Source organism: Tachypleus tridentatus, chromosome 4 (assembly GCF_004210375.1).
Source record: "Tachypleus tridentatus isolate NWPU-2018 chromosome 4, ASM421037v1, whole genome shotgun sequence".
NCBI lineage: Eukaryota > Metazoa > Arthropoda > Merostomata > Xiphosura > Limulidae > Tachypleus > Tachypleus tridentatus.
In genome coordinates, this window is record NC_134828.1 from 95945169 (window position 1) to 95957244 (window position 12076).

A 12076-nucleotide genomic window follows, 5' to 3' on the forward strand; every position below is an offset into this window, starting at 1 on the left:
TGTCTTAGCAATTCTGCTTCTATACTTAGCAAAATCAAGACATCCATCCTGTCTTGTAGCAAAGTTGTTTTGTTCGGATTTTTAGTATGCTTGAGTTGAGAAAATGAAAGCTCAGCTGTGCAATTGTTATCATAAATGTTAGAAACATACGCAATAAAATGTCTACGTTTGGAAACGCACACTCAATTTTGCCTTCTGAAATTATTTTATAAAGTTCAGCATGACTGAATCTGTTTTTTAAGGTTTTTGTTGCACTGAACTCATGACGCACGTATAAATGAAACTACTGAAGTTCGGCAGAGAGATTAGTGTCCAAGTCTTCTGGGTAAGCACCAGTCAGCTTTTGGAACACTGAGAGTACCTTTCAGTCTCAGCTGATGATGACATCATTTGTCACATCACTTAGGAAAGAAAATATGTTTCTATTTCTTTGTATACCTCTCCTCTTCTTCTCATCTGGGTTTCCAGTTTGTCAACAATTGTGTAAAAGGTGGTGATATGACATTTACCTCTGGTATTCAGATCTACTTCTTGTGTATCTCCATCATTGAGTACCTTCTTTCTGACACGTTGGCGAGTTAGAGCTGCATTGTAATCAACATCTAGTAGTATTTCCTTTGCAACTGCTTCAAATCTTTCAAAGTCATCCCTTAAAGTGCGTAGTTGGTCAGCTAGTGATCCGTAAAGAGCTGCACGGTTTTAAGTTCACATCACCATGTTGCAGAACTTGACTTGCTTTATGAAACTTTTGCAAAATCTTATCCCACATAATCAACATAAAAACAAATTATAGCTCTCGCATTTTATTTGCAACATTGTCTGTTTTTCTTCTAGTGTCTCCCTTTTGTGACTGGTCTTCAACTAGATATTTTAAAGCTTCCAAAATATTAAAGAAATACTTCAAAATTGCTGTTGTTGCCACAGCATATGCCATCCATCTGGTATCAAATAAGGATTTTAACTCACTTTCATTTCCGAAAAAAGCTACAAGAATTTTCCACTGTCTGGTTGAGGCTGAAAAAATGTATAGAGCAAATACATTGTAGAGAAAAAAATAAATGCCATTTGACAGCAGTCAACAGCATTTCGGCCTTCCAGATTTAGTGAATGGGCTGCACAGGGCATATATATAGCAAACTTATTTTCTTCTAAATTATTTTTCTGCATCCCCTTATACCGCCCAGACATGTTAGCAGCACTATCGTAAGACTGATCCTACATTTTCAAGAATTAACTTTGCAAACTTCATGTAAGTATTGCAATAACTGGTTTGCTATTTTCTCACCGGTATGGTATTTCAGTTCCATAAAGTTTAAAAAGTGTTCAATAGGCTGCCCATCTTTTAAGTATCGAAGTACAACACTTAACTGATCTATATGTGATAGATCTGGCGTCGAGTCAACAGACAAGCGAAAATAACCAGAAGGATTTACAACATCAATAATGAATGCGTGGACCTTCTGAGGTCTTCATAGGTAGTTTTGAACAAGTAAGAAGGATTTCCGTTTCCAGAATTTCCATGTTTCAAAATGTGCTCTGGATCAAACTGACTTATGAGCTCAAGCAACCCTAAAAAATTCCCATTCTGCAATGAAACAAATTTTTCATTTGTTCCTCGAAAAGCCAGGCTACGTTCAGATAACGTACGAATAACAGCTATTACACGCTCCAAGACATATTCCCAGTAATTGCACTCTTCTTCAACTTGTTTTACCAACTCTTGTTGCAAGCCTAAACCTTGTCTGCGAGTTAAGTATGTTAGCATAGAGTATCGGTGAGTTGTGCTTCTTTCATGATAATCAATTACAATAGTATTTCGCATGTCACTGAACCCTTCTCTTTCAACAAAACGCAAGGAAAATTTAAGGGCAAAAAGTTAACAAACAAAGCAGTAAACTGACCCTGTTAATGATGAATACAATAACCACTATCTCTTGTATTGCTTACCATTGGCTTTTACCCCAAAGAAAAGTTTTTGCGAACATTATCTCGTTGGTTTTCCACTATTGAAAGTATGGCAAAATTTGCCAAATGGCCCATTGTGTTATGGACAGTCAGTGAGTCCACAAGCAATCCAATGAGCCACATCAGCAGCAGAGAAATCGAGCCACAACCCTAGATCTTTTGCTTTAGTTTCTTCATCTTTTGTAGACTGAAGCATTTTACCACAGTCCAGCAGACTTCCATTTTCAGCAGTTATTTTAACTTCAGACAGTCTTGTAAAGCAGCGTGCATCCACATTAACACTAGGAATATCAGGAAAATTTACAGGCAAAGTGAGATCAGTTGTGAGACTTGTGCCAGTTGAGCTAGCCTTACACCTCAACGTCATCACCATGTTCTGACCTTGAAGTAGAAAAAATGCAGTACAAGTAATTTCTGATAGCGGAAATGGGTTTTGATTTGGAAGATCATCTTGTGTAAATTGAGTGAAAAAATTAGTCAGCCTTCCATCCTTGTCCACTAAATCTAAACCCTTTTGTTGGTTCTTTATTGCCAGTTTTCTCTTTTGCGCACCACTTAATTGAACACGTTTCATCTTGTAGTCTAAAAAATTCAGAAACATAAATTAAGAAAAACAATGTAAAAGAATATGAATCATATTTGGTTATAATGATCAGAACAACACTGGGCTTCATGAAGAAAAACGTTGGTAAAACAATCAAACATACTAAACTCTAGGTATACATTTAGACAAAGATTGTCAGAAAGTTATCCAAGGACTTAGGTCTATCAGCACATAAACATGAATTCATAAATACTTTTACTGATTTGCTGCATTTTGATTGGTTGAAAACCATTCGAGACCAGTCTCGAATCGATTCGAGACTGGCTTCAATCCATTTTAGAAGAATTAATTTTCAGTCATTGCAAACGTTTCATTAATGTTGTTGCTGTGTAGCTGTATGCAAGAAGCAAAGTCAATGGTAATATGCAAATCCATTGAGGGCCAAAAAGTATTCTAAAACAATTTGTGATCAACAACAGATACTGTAGTAGCCTATATACACAGTGATCATTCTGTACTGGTACACATACATAACTCAATCAATTTTAAACTGTACTGCACATTGAACTACTAAATACTGGGTTAGGCATAAGTTAGTGTACCTTTATTCTAATCAAATATCTGAATAAGTTGTAACCTCAACTTTGAGCTCAGTTTTGACCTGAGGACTTTAGATGAGCCAACAAACCATACATCGACAAAATAAGCATATATCCAAAACTTCATCTGCCTGCCTGGATGAGAAGGAAAATTCAAAACGACGGCCTTAAATTACAAATAGTCCACTTCATTATTCCAGGCTACAGTAGCGTTTCCAGTGTTCTTAGACTAAACTAGTTTCAGTACTTAGTCCTAACGTTATTGTAACTTATTTCTCAGATAACAACATTAACATTAGGCCTGATGCTGATACACTGCAACAGAGGCCACTAACGTTAAGCCCAGTACTCAGTACTAACTTTGCTTACCTGAACTTGTTCAATTCATGCACTTTTTCAGACAATTCTAAATTGACTTTAATTAAAGTTAAGACCGGGCACCCTTGTATTTATCCCCTACGTAAATCTCAACTTTAGATCTGTTTATACTATTACATAATCACAAGAGAATGCATACATGTCCAATTGCTATTATAGGTTACATGTATTCTATGAACGGTGGCATTGCTACAGTTGCATTCCTTTTTAAATTTTTTCTTGGTATGATTAATTTCAAAACACGTACTCACGCAGAAAGGTTTTTTTTTACAGCAAGTTGTTTGAAGTAAAAAAAAGTACGGCTCAGAAGAGCTTCAGTGAGAAACACACTTATAAAAATATTACAAATCACACATGAATAATACAATGCTAACGCAAGTAAAACTAAAACAAACGAGACAATAACACAAATATAACGTACATAAACAGAAGCCGAAAAATTCATTAAACTAGCTACGTCTCTGTACACATCTCACACCATTTCGTTTGACTTATGTTTCTGTTGTTTTATTATCTTAGTTTTCTGTAGATGTGACTGAATAAACCAGTAAAAGGTAAAACAAAACAGTTCCACTGTCTAAAATTTCTTTTAAATAGCCACAACAAAAGGAATGATTGGGTAAAATATTTCGTCTTCAAGGTCATACATCTTAACATACGATCATCTTTTACCTGAAGTTTTATCAACATTTTGTACTGTTTCTTACAGTAATATTTCGCAAATCAATGACTTCGTACTTCAGATACATAGTTTAGTAGTTTCCCGAAACTATAGTCACTGAGACTGAGTCAAAGAAAACACTTTTTTACCAATACAGAATAAAGTCGAACAAGGCAGATAAGGACAATTACAAAAAAAAAAAAAAAAAAAATCGACTTAAGTTGAGTGTGGCAGTGAAAGAGTTAAGGGCATGATAGATAGCTCGGGGAAAATCCCCTTCCCTTGATACCCTAAGCACGTGCTTATTTTACTTAATGGTTAATCTAGGGCTGGTTTTACAGTACTTGAGTTATTAGAAAGTGAATTGAGAAAGTGAATATAGCAGCTATTTTTCAGATTCATCTGGTATGGAGACTACAGGCTCCATACCAGAATCATCCAATATATTGGGAAAACATGCAAAGTTACAAGTGAAGGAACCAGTTCGAATCAAGTTTGAGAAAGAAATATAGGAGTCCAAGGAAATAAATAAAAAAAAAAACTCCGGAAGATATGAGTGAGAGAAAGAATAAACCATGAGAGGCGAAGGAAGAAAGTAATATACTGTCAGCAAAAAGAGAAGACCTAGTTCAAAACCGATGTTATTGATTACAAACAGCTATTTTCTATGTTTATATTGATATGAATCAATTCTTAATAAGCATAAATTGAATGTAAATAAAGTTGATGGACATAAGCAGGGAAGGCAAAGCGCAAATATAATATGTTTGGAAAAACTCCAGTGCTTACTTCAACAATTTCATCCCACAAAAATACCTAAGCAGTATCTCCAGTGAGTTGACAGTTTGTATATTTTGAGTTGAAAGCCCTAACTGTTAAAAGTAGTAGTAACTATTCTCAGTATGTAAGAGTCCGGTGTTCCAGATGGCATTGGTACAATTTATCTGGGGAAACTAGTGATTCAGGTAGTTGTCGAATGTGAAGATATTTTAATGTTATTTCTATGTTCATCCAGGCATACCTGAATCTGTTACCTAGCTAAATATCTACATGAAGATTCCTCATTCAGTTATTATATCTTTTATCTCAGAAAGGCATTTAGAATTTTTTCTCTTCTGGTTCTTTTTATGAAGTTACATATAGGATGTTATGTTACAAGTATTCTCTTTTTGGTTTGTTCTTGAGATATTTACACATCTCTCAACATCTTTATTTTTACTAACCAGCTATTTTTTCAGTCTGTCCTTTCTGTAATTGTTTACCAACAATTTAATAGTGATAATTGTTTTGAAGGTGTAAGTTAAAGGGCATACTGTCGTAACTAGGAGCTTAATCCTAGTTAACTCTATGTTAACTGCATATAACCTCGTCATTAAATACGTTGATTAATGTACATTTCTGTTAGGAGGCTACTGCTTTAAACTTCTTAGCGAGTTCAGTAGCCTTAACTGACAGTCTTGTAACAATCTTATAAACTACCAGGAGCATATTTCTCGGACATTGTGTAATTTAGGATTCCCTTGAAGAGTTTACTAACAAAGGATAATTGGTCGATTAGCATGCTTTCAGAGTTAAGTGACCTGATCTGTAATTACTTCAACGAAAACACCACATGCGTTTGCAAAATAATCAAAGAAACAGGGAAGCCCATCAGCATTTTTAACACACAGTAGTATAATACATAAAATTATGCTCGTCTTTGCAACACTATTGGCCATTATAAAAATGTTATTATTTCAAAGTGTTTTGGTAATGCCAAACTATATTTACACTCATTTTTATAAATGCTAAAAACACTGGATACTTATATAACCTTTCATTTTCTCAATTGTTAGGTGTGGTTTGAATAACGTTAACAACTTATTTCTTTATTTCTGAAACATAAGTGAAATCTTGTACCTACTGTTGAAATTGGCTCTGTCTGCCTTAAACTTTGGAAATATTTCTCTTTTTGTGTCTCAAGCCATTTAAAAAGCATTTACACTTTTTCTACCATTAAATAAGTTTAGCCAACATGAAAGGATCTCACTAAGAACATTACATAAGTTTGAAATAATGCATGAGTTATTTCATTAGACAGGCTAAAGCGAGATGGATGAAAATGTTTAAAAGTATTTTATGTGGTACAGATGAAACAGTGTGAATCACTGGCTGAAGAGAATTACAAAAAGAGATGCATTTAGTAATGACACACACTATAAGAAATGCAATTAGACTTAATAGAATTACCTATGAAAAAAGAGCTTAGAAAAACAAATATAAAAATCTGTGTATTTCTAGATGAACTCTATGGTTAAAAGAAACAGGCCTTGTAGAATAAAGAAGATGGGGCAACAAAATAAAAAAATAAAGCATTAAATAAGTTAAATGTGAATTTCAAAGGTATGTTGTTAGAGAGTACTGCTGAATGAACCAAATGCAGATTAAACAAAATGATGCTGTAGTTGTGGACTACATGAAAATGTGCCTGTTCATACAGATGTTCACAAAAGATCTATTTAAAAAGTTGCATAGGGCTGAACATGCATCATAAGAGATTGTTACTGCTGTTTTATGCCAGGTCAGTTCCTAAGATGTTATTCATTGGTGTGGTTATTATGATTCCAAATTTACTGAATATATCCCCACCATATTTGGTATGTTTTTAGTAAACATCACAAGAACACTATACGAGGTCTGTTCAAAAAATACGCGGACTGTTTGAATTGCGCGGCTCCAGTTGGTTCCAGGGGAATCCGCTTGGTGTTGCTAGGTTTGCACAGATCAGCTGATTACGACGCCATTTCCCGATTGCAGATATCTTCATTTGTGTATTAGCTACGCGGTTTTAAGTGAAGTTCGAGTTTTTCGTTTGGCAGATTTCAGAATGAATGACCTGAAGGAGTAACGACTTGCTGTGAAATTTTGTGTTAAACTTGGAAAATCTGCGACTGAAACTTTTGCTATGCTTAACACGGCTTACGGTGGTGTTGCTATGAAGCGTACGGCATGTTTCAAGTGGCATGAACGTTTTAAGGATGGTCGACAGTCCATTGAAGATGATGAGCGTCCTGGACGTCCTTCCACGTCAACTGACGACCCACACGTCGACAAAATCAACACCCTGGTGCGGGCAAATCGACGTCTGACTGTCAGGGAGCTTGCTGAAGAGTGTGAGATATCAGTTGGATCTTGTTACGAGATTTTGACCGAAACATTGAAGATGAACCGCGTTGCTGCGAAATTCAGCCCTCAGAACTCGTGAGTTTTTGGCCAAACACTCGATCACTGTTCTTTCCCACCCCCCCTACTCACTTGACCTTGCTCCTTGCGATTGTTTCTTGTTCCCCAAACTCAAAAGACCCTTGACAGGAAGAAGATTTGAGACGATTCCCAAGATTAAGGCAAATGCGACGAAGGAGCTGGAGGACATTACAAAAGAAGCGTACCGGGACTGTTTCAACAAGTGGAAACACCGTTGGGATAAGTGTGTACGTTGGGGAGGAGAGTACTTTGAAGGGGTCCGAGAACTGTAACTTCTAAATAAAGTACATTTTGTTTTATGACGTAAGTCCGCGTATTTTTTGAACAGCCCTCGTACAAAACTGTTACAGATTTTGATGAAGATCTTTATCAAGTCAGTATGACTCAGATGCTGACTAAATGCAACGTTATTTTCATTTTAAGGATAAAAAATACATTTTTTCTCTTATAACTTTCCTAGAACCTCTTGAATATCAAGTATTTTGTGAGTGAAACTCTACACCTTATCTGCTATTCTATCTACCCTAACATTAAATGTAGCAAAATCAACTAATTAGGATGAAATGGAAAGTTGAAAATATGAAATAAATGTAAAGGATCTTTCGTATCTAAGCCACAAATATGCAAAAAAATTCTAGCTGCTCAGAACTCAACAATATAGATCACACATAAACAATATCAGCTAAACTGTCTACAATTTTGCACCAGAAGAAAGACAAAAATTTGAAGATTCTCATATAGGATAAAATTCTCTTTCTATTAGTTTTAAAGATTTCTATTAAAATAATGATTCAAGTTATAGATAAATTCATTCAAACTATGACAAGATGAGAAGAGTCCTATATGTGTGTGTTACAGATTTTTTTTTTTTTTTTTATAAATCATTAGCTCAGGAAGTTAGAGTTTGAAATTTTACCTTCTAGCCTACTGATATCTATAGTTTCAATTTCTTATTGGCTAGCTTTAGAAGGAAATAAAGTAAATTAAAGTAAAATTAAAAAAAAATGGGGAGATGCAATGCATGCAACACAGAAATAAAAAATAAGAATTTGTAAAGAATTCCTTTGGTATTAAGAAATTAAAATTTTCATGATATATAATTTAGAGTTATGAACTGCGTTTTTTTTTTTTTTGCAAGTTTATTAACCTAAATGTGTGATAAAGTAACTTTGTGATGCTCACACTTTGAACCATTTATACAAGTAAAATTAACATATATTACAGGGCAGCTGGTCAAAATGCTAGGAAATTGTGTTGAAGTAGAGGATGGAAACTTACAACTTGAGAATTTGTTTTACATCTGTAAGTAGATAAATTCAGAGAGAGGTGATATTTTAAGACAAGATTTAATGATAAACTGTGATAGTAGTATATATCCAGTAAGCATGCTATTCGACTTATGCTTTTTTAGAAACTTCAGTGATAGCTTATTGCTGAACCAGTCATGTAGGAAGATGTCTAACGTATATCTTGCATAGTAGTGACGCTAGGGATCAGAAGTCAAAATGTTACGAATAAGGTAATTTAACAACTTGGCACTACTTTATGCAGATGTATACTTTGTTGCATATAAAGGCTTGTTTAGAGCATGATAGTCACAGCAGACGTAATAAATAAATAGGTCATTCCATGTCAAATCATCCATATTTTGGAAAATTTTCCAGGTGACCCCCTCAGAATGCCTTGAAAAAATTCACATGTGCTCATTTATCCGTATAATGAAAAATTACCAAAGATTAGATCAATATCTCTAATAGTTTATGATTTACAGCCCTATAAAATTTAGTTACTTTTGTTTTATTTTTGGCAAATTCATTTTCGGGCAACTTTGGCTGCTTAAAGCTGCAAGAGTAATGGTGGTAGAAGGCTGAAATTTGCTACACTGACTGAATTAAACTCACAGAATCCAAAATGGTTTCAAACCAAGTTTATCTCCTTTAGGGTTTTCACAGTGAGGCTGTAAAATCACCTGAAAACCCAAAATCATAAAAAATATTGGTTTATTTAATAAGCCATAGCTCTAAGCCTTAATATGATACAAAGGTGTTTTTTTTTCTAATTTCCTATAACATATCAGTTGATAAGTCAGCAATTGTTGTAATTAAAAGTCTATTAGATCTCCTGTAAAAAAATTAATTGCTTGCAACTTTTTATGATTTAGTTAAAAATAGCCTTACTTCAGGCCACAGTTTCACCATGTCACCAGTTATTCAGCCTTTTCAGATATTTACCATATTTTCTTACATCTCTGAATATGATCTACAAAAAAAATCAGGATAGTGTTCAATAGTTTTTAAAGTATCCTCTGATCCTACATTGTTTACTTGAAAAAAAACATCAATTCAGGTGTGTTACTGTGTGCAAATGTATCCATACAATTTTGAAATAATTTATGATCCCATTGAAATATTCTAATCAGCCATTACCATATATTCTTACATCTCTGAACATGATCTTTAAAAAATTAAGGTTGTGAAAAATAATAAATTATCAAATTTTAAGTGTCTCTGAAATGTACCATTGGGCAAAGGACCACATTCAGGGCATTCAGTCCTTTCTTGTCAATCAGGAATCAGTCCTGCAGAATTGTGTAAAGTTTGATCTACATAAGCACCATGAAAAATACAAAACTGTGGCAGGTCACATCATAGCTTTATTCTACCAACAAACTGTACATGAGAAGGCTATCAGATGATGATGTGTGCACAGTTGTAACTGTTGGTAGTAGCAGTGAAAGTGATGCTGCAGCAGCTCAAATAGGGTCTAATGATAGCAATGACAATTATCAGCCAGGGAAATATGTAGCATGCATATACAATCAGGAATGTTATGTGGGAAACATAAAAGATAGATCAGATGGACATTCCGATGTGTTGGTGTCATTTATGAAGAAATCAAGAAACAAACTGTTCTCATGGTCTGCAAGGTCATGTAAAGATGAAAGCTGGATTCCTTTCCAACATATTCTTTGTCTGATAAGTGCACCTACAGTGCAAGGCAGTAGTGCTTGCCACTACGTTTTAAGTCAAAGTGATCTCAACATAATCAAAGTCAAATTTCAAAAATTTATTCAAGCTGTCTGAACAAAGCAATGTTTATTTGATGTTGTTAAGGCTGATTTATCGCCAAAGCAGTTTTTGAAACATTTCATTGTCGTGATTATTGCAGTTTGGTGTAACTATAATCTTTCTCAGTTATACCCTGTTGTAGCATTGTGTTTTTTGTGTCTGATTAACCTTTGTATTTATTATATTATGAATCTTAAACTCAGCTATATCTGCATGTCTGTGATGCATAATATATTTGGATTGCCATGTGATCTAACTAGTTATGCCAATAAACTTGTTCAGAAGTGAATTAATTCTTTCTTGTTTCTTATAACTTCATTATTTAACATTGTGAAAGGCTGGTTAGAATATTTCAGTGGGATTCATAAACTTCTGACAGGTATTTTTCAAAATTGTATGGATATATTTGCACACAGTAACACACCAGAACTGAATTTTTTTAAAATAAAAAACGTATGGTTAGAGGATACTTTAAACAATTATAACTCAAAAAGTAGGTTGAATACTATCCTGATTTGGCCCAGAATGGCCAAGCGTGTTAAGGCGTGCGACTCGTAATCTGAGGGTTATGGGTTCGCATCTCCATTACACCAAACATGCTCGCCCTTTCAGCCATGGGGGCGTTATAATGTGACGGTCAATCCCACTATTCGTTGGTAAAAGAGTAGCCCAAGAGTTGGTGGTGGGTGGTGATGACTAGCTGCCTTCCCTCTAGTCTTACACTGCGAAATGATGGACGGCTAGCGAAGATAGCCCTCAAGTAGCTTTGTGTGAAATTATAAACAAACAAACAAAAACCATCCTGATTTTTTTGTAGATCATATTCAGATATGTAAGAATATATAGTAAATATCTCAAAAGGCTGAATAACTGGTGACATGGTCAAACTGTGGCCTGAAGTAGGGCTATTTTTAGCTAAATCATAAAAGTTGCAAGCTATTAATTTTTTACAGGAGATCTAACAGACTTTTAATCACAACAACTGCTGATTTATCAACTGATATGTTATAGGAAATTAGAAAAAAACACTTACCTTTGTATCATATTAAGGCTTAGAGCTATGGCTTATTAAATAAACCAATGTTTTTTACAATTTTGGGTTTTCAGGTGATTTTATTGCCTTACTATGAAAATCCTAAGAGAGATAAACTTAGTTTTAGACCATTTTTGGATTCTGTGAATTCAGTCAGTGTAGCAAATTTCAGCCTTCTACAACCATTACTTTTGCAGGTTTATGCAGCCAATGTTGCCAGAAAATGAATTCGCCAAAAATAAAAAAAAACAACTAAATTTTACAGTGCTATAAATCATAAACTATTAGAGATATTGATCTAATCTTTGGCAATTTTTCATTATATAAGTAGATGAGCACATGTGAATTTTTTCAAGGCATTCTGTGGGGGTCACCTGCAGTCCCCTGGATGATTTGACATGGAATGACCCATAGTGGTTGGGAGCTATACTAGTTTGTTTAGATAACTGGGTGGGATGTTCCATAGTAGTATCATTTGTCTTCAGTGCTATCAATTATTGCTTTTCTATCAAACTGGGAGCTAGAATTTTAACTTTGGGAGGCATGTTTTCAGCTTCCTTACCCCCAAATAGTAGTACCATATTT